The sequence below is a fragment of the Pan paniscus genome, chromosome Y (assembly GCF_029289425.2).
Source record: "Pan paniscus chromosome Y, NHGRI_mPanPan1-v2.0_pri, whole genome shotgun sequence".
Classification (NCBI taxonomy): Eukaryota; Metazoa; Chordata; class Mammalia; order Primates; family Hominidae; genus Pan; species Pan paniscus.
The window spans coordinates 24,215,821-24,221,820 of NC_073273.2; positions in this window are offsets into that span (position 1 = coordinate 24,215,821).

Genomic DNA, 6,000 nt, shown 5'->3' on the forward strand with positions numbered 1-6,000 from the left:
CTGCCTCAGCCTCCCGAGTAGCTGAGACTAGAGGTGCCCGCCACCACACCCGGCTTATTTTTTGTATTTTTAGTAGAGACAGGGTTCCACCGTGTTAGCCAGGATGGTCTTGGTCTCGATATCTGGCCCATTGATCTGCCCACTTCGTCTTCGCAGAGTGCTGGGATTGCAGGCATGAGCCACCACGCCTGGCCTGTTCTATAAATTTCTAAGTGATACACATAAAGTTTATTTTAAAAATTACACTATATTTTTTAAAATTTACTCTTTCTCCAGGTGTATTCTATCTATCTATCTATCTATCTATCTATCTATCTATCTATCTATGAAAAGGCCTTGTTCTGTCACCCAGACTGGAGTTCAGTAGCTCAATTATGGCTCACTGCAGACTCAAACTCTCAGGCTCAAATGATTTTCTAACTTCAGCTTCTGAAGTAGCTGGGAGTACAGGTGCATGCCACTATTCCTGGTTAATTTGTAGTTGTTTTTTGTTTTTTTTGTTTTTTTTCTTTAAGCAGGGTCTCACTCTGTCACCTGGGCTGGAATGCAATGCACAATCACAGCTCACTCTAGCCTTGACCACTCAGGCTCAGGCAATTCTCCTGCCTCAGCCTCCTGAGCAGCTGGGACCACAAATGTGTATTAGCACACTTGGCTGTTTATTATTATTTGTAGAGACAGGGTCTCCCTATGCTGCCCAGGCATGTTGTGAACTCTTGTGCTAAAGCAGTCTGCTACCTCGGCCTCCCAAAGTGCTGGAATTACAGGTGTGAGCCACCACAACTTACCCAGCCTTTTTACTTTATGTAAGAATAGCATCAGTGTATTAAAAACATAATGGAAATTATTTATGGTGTCTTTTCAATTCTTATGCATTAAAGTTCTCTTATTAGAGCCTTTTATTAACGGTTATAGTGTATTTTCTGTAAAATTTTACTGTCATACACTACATGCCAATGATTCAAGATACCGGAACTTCATGAATGCACAGTCACAGTAGAATATTTTAGTTATCTAAGAAATATTTTTATAAATGATATATCAAGTTTATATGCAAGATAGCTGGGTCTAGTAGCAGGTGCTTGCAATCTCAGTGAAGGCTGAGGCAGGAGAATGGTTTGAACTCAGGAGGCGGAGGTTGAAATGAGCTGACATCTCGCCACTGCACTTCAGCCTGGGTGACAGAGCGAGACTCTGTCTCAAAAAAAGAAAAAAAACTTTGCCTGCAAGATTTTATGAGTAAGTATGTTTCTTACTTTTCTTTACAATTCCATATTACTGTCTCGATTATTTAGAATAGGTTCCAGGGAAGCAGTTGATTTCATTTTGCGTTTTACGTATGTATTATAATTTTGGATGCTATAATTTCCAACTCTGCCTGTACACTTCAAGTCAATGTGGATTTTTTTTTTAATAGTACAAACTGTTCATAGATTCACCTTCATAATGTTAAAAGCAGTGGCAGCTCCTGGTTTAAAAAGGGAACAGTGGAAGCAGCAGGCCATTTTATTTAAAATTGCGTTAGATTTTTCAGATGGATGATAGTTAAGATCATTAAATCCCATTACTGCTTCTAAGATTTCCACAAAATAACACATTAAATCCTCAGTCCTAAGCAATCACGACAGAGATTCAAAATTGCCTCTTAATGTCAAGGTAAACAGCGCAGTTTCTTCTCTTGCAATAAAGGTACATCATTTGATATACAAGGGAGCATCGCAGTCAGACACTTACAAGATCGTGCTGTAGAAATAACTTCCATGTTTTCATCCGCCATGGGTATCCTCACCTCTGTCTCCCATGCACTAACACTATCAGTTTCCTCATGTGTCCTTTCTACTTTCTTTGAAAGAGGATGCTGATTGCAGACAATACATGACAGAGGCATTTCAAATCAGAAAGGAGTTTCTTGAGATATACATGATTTTAGTTTTAAGTAGAATTTCCTGAAGGGTTTTAGTTACAATACCACGTTCAAGAGGATGGTGGTGAAACTCATAGTAAACGTTTGGCAAAACATAGATTATGGGGTAGCCATCTCCTAGAAACACTTCATCGGGGTTTATATATGACATGTGAAATATCGTAGGTTTAATCCTGGCACAGAACCAAAACTGAGTGCATTTCACTTGAACAGCTGACCAATCCCCAGCACAGGTCCATATCAAGAAACGGAGAAGAAAGAATCCATTTAACCCCAGAAACGTTTTCATTTGCCCAAATTGAAAACCAAATTTCACTCAGGCAACTAATGTTGGGTTTAATTAAAATATAAATCGGTCATACGTTTTCAAAATTAAATTATATGTGTGTGTGCTTGTCTCTATAAATATGTCCCTAACTTTGCTCATGGCTTATCTTCCATATTTTTTGGCTGATTTTCAGTGGTTGTTTTATCTTGTGTGGATGAATAGTCATTGTAATAGTCTTAATTTCACAAGGTGTTTAATTATAAATCTATACTTCCTTTGTGTGAGAGAAAATCTTTTGTGAACAAAATTTAATTTTTGGAAAGCTTTATAAGTCCATATTTTTTCTTTTAAAAATCGTGATTGTGGTAAAAACACATAATGTAAAATTTACCATCTTAATTCTTTTTAAGTGTATATTTCGTTAGTGTTAAGTACATTCACCTAGTTATGCAAAAGATCTGTAGAACTTCTATGTCTTGCGAAACTAAAATTAAATTCCTTTTAAGACAACTGCCCATTTTACCATCTCTTCAGCCCTTAAGAAACACCATTCTAACTTTTTTTCCTATGAGTTTGTCTGCTTAAGATACCTGATTATTAATGGAATCATAGACTGTCACTTTGTTCCTGGCTTATTTCAGTTAACATGATGTTCTCAATAATTATCATATAATGTGACTTTTTAAAGACTGAATAATATTCTACTTTATGTATGTGTCACTTGTTATTAATCTGTTCATTGGTCAAGGGACATCTGGGTTATTCTGCCTTTTGGCTTGTGTTAGTAATGCTGCAATAAATTTGGGTGTGCAAATATCTCTTCTGGATCATGTGTTGTATATTTTAAATACATAGCCAGAATAGGGTTTGCTGGATTGTATAATGATCTTATTTTAAATTTTTTGAAGAGCTTTCATACTATTTTAAAAATAGGTTTGAGGTGGTAGATTATTGTGACTTTGCTTTGCATTTTTCTAGAAGAGAGATGTCGAGTATCCTTTTAAATGCCTAGTCATTTCTATATCTTCTTTGGAGAAAGTCATTTCAAACATTTGCCATTCTAAATCAAGTTACTAACTTTTTTTGTTGTTGAGTTTTAGGAATTTATATATTTTGAAAATTAACATCTACCAAATATGTGATTAGAAAATATTTTTACTTTTTTTTGTTACATGTATGTGTGTATGTATGTATGCACATATATAACCCTATACAAGGCAGGGTTTTCCTATGTTTTCATGGCTAGTCTCAAACTTTGGCCTCAAGTAATTGTTCTACCTTGGCCTCCTAAAGTTCTAGAATTATAGGCATGAGCCACCATGCCTAGCTTTCACCCACTTATTAGGTGACATTTGTATGCCACTAAATGTTTTATTTGATGTGTAGAATAGTTGAAGCTTAATGTAGTCCCTTTTTTTGTCGTTGTTCTTTTCCTTGTTGCATATGAATTTGATGTCAAACTTAAGGGAAGAGTTTTAAGACTTATGTCATAAACTTTTCCTCTATGTTTACTCCTAAGAATTTTATTAGTTTTTATGTTTAAGTATTGAATCCATTAAAAAAAAACTTTTCTTTTTTTATGTGATACAAAGGAAGCATCCAACTTTATTTTTTTCTCTGTAAATATTCAATTTGGAAAATTCTTTGTTAAAGAGATTCTTATTTTTCTATTGTGTGATCATGGAAAGCTTATGGAAGAGTATTTTATCACATATGCAAGGGTTTATTTCTGGGATCTCTATTCTGTTTCATCATCTATGTATCTGTTTTTGTGGCAATACTATATTTTTTTTATTTTCGTAGCTTTGTATTATGATTTTAAATCAGAAAATTTAATAACTCTTTGTTCTTTTTGAAGGGTGTTTGGCTAGTCACATTTCCTAAGCAACCTTTATAATTATACACAAAAATTCTGCAAAAAAAATACCATTGGGATTTTGACAAAAATTACATTACATTTTTATATCATCATGAGTAGTAATGACAACAATTTTTTTTTTTTTTTTGGAGGTGGAGTTTAATGAGTCACTGAGGCTGAAGGGCAGGGGTGTGAGATGTGCTCACTGCAGGCTCTGCTTCCCAGGTTCAAGCAATTCTCCAGTCTCAGCCACCAGAGTAGCTGGGAATACAGTCATGCACCATCACATCTCGCTAACTTTTGTATTTTTAGTAGAGATAGGGTTTTGCCATATTCACCAGGCTAGTCTCAAACTTCTGCTCTCAAGTGATCCACCCACTTTGGCCTCCCAAAGTCCTGGGATTACAGGCATGAGCCACGTGCCGGCCCTGACATCTTAACAATATTAAATCACCTGACACTTCAGCAAGACTATAGAAAGGTTTTGCTTAATTTCCTCTTATTTACGTATTTGCCACATTTTCTTGCTTTTGAATTCTAGTTTCATTTACTTTGTATGACTTCAGTTTTCTTAAATTTAATAAGACATGTATCCTAACAGAATGTACCCTGTGTGACTTAGAATATCGCAGATTTTGCTCCTTTCAATTGGAGAGTTCTGTAAATGCTGGTTGGGTCTATAGTGTTCAGGTTTGGCTTTCTTACTGATATTACATCTGACTATTCTAGTCGTTATTGAAAGTGGAGTCTTGAAGTCCACCATTGTTGTGTTGCTATGTATTCCTTGCATGACTTCTGTCAATATTTCTTTTACATATTTGAAAGACAAGAATCAATTGAACCTGGGAGGAGGAGGTTGAACTGAGCCTATCGCGAGATCGTGCCACTGCCCTCCAGCCTGGGAGAAAGAAACTCTGTCTCTAAAAAAAAAAAAAAAAAAAAAAAACAGAAAGATGTCAATGCTATTTATAGTAATATAAAAATTTAATGTAATTTTTGTCAAAATCTCATTGGTATATTTTTGCAGATTTTTCAAATTATATACATATATGATTTATAAATTATTGTTATAGATTCCTTGAAAGTTAATCCATCTCACCATTACATAATACCAATCTGTCTCGGCCGGGCGGGTGCAATGGCTCACGCCTGCAGTCCCAGCACTTTGGGAAGCCAAGGCGGGTGAATCATGAGGTCCAGAGATCGAGACCATCCTGGCCAACAAGGTGAAACGCCATCTCTACTAAGAAGTACAAAAATTAGCTGAGTGTGGTGGCGCATGCCTGTAGTCCCAGCTACTCAGGAAGCTGAGGCAGGAGAATCGATTGAACCGGGGAGGCGGAGGTTGCAGTGAGCCGAGATAGTGCCACTGCACTCCTGCCTGGTGACAGAATGAGACTCTGTCTCCAAAAACAAAAACAAAAACATAATACCAATCTGTCTCTTGTTCACATTTTTGATTTAAAATATATTTTGTTTAATATAATTATGACCATGGCCCTCCAATTGTAGCTACTCATTGCATAAAGTACATTTTCTTTATACTGTTACTTTCAACTTATTTGAGTTCTTAGAGCTGAAGTGACTCTTGTAGAGAGCACATTGCCGGATCTTCTTTGTTCTTAATACATTAAATTATTTATTAACTTTCTTTAAGGTATTTAGCTTTTTATATTTGAAGTAATTACTGCAGTTAATGAAGTTACTTTATTATTTGTAATTGTGTTCTGTGTTTCTTGTAGATGTGTTATTTATCATTTTTTCTCTTACTTCTTTATTTTTGTTTGTTGATTTTGTAGTGACATGATTGAATTTCTTTCTCATTTGCCTTTGCGTACATTCTACAGGTTTTTTTGGTAATCATCTTGAGAAATAAAGACTTCATAAATCATCTTAAAGTTATGACAGTATATAACAACTATATTTCAACTGAATGCAAAGTTGTACCTC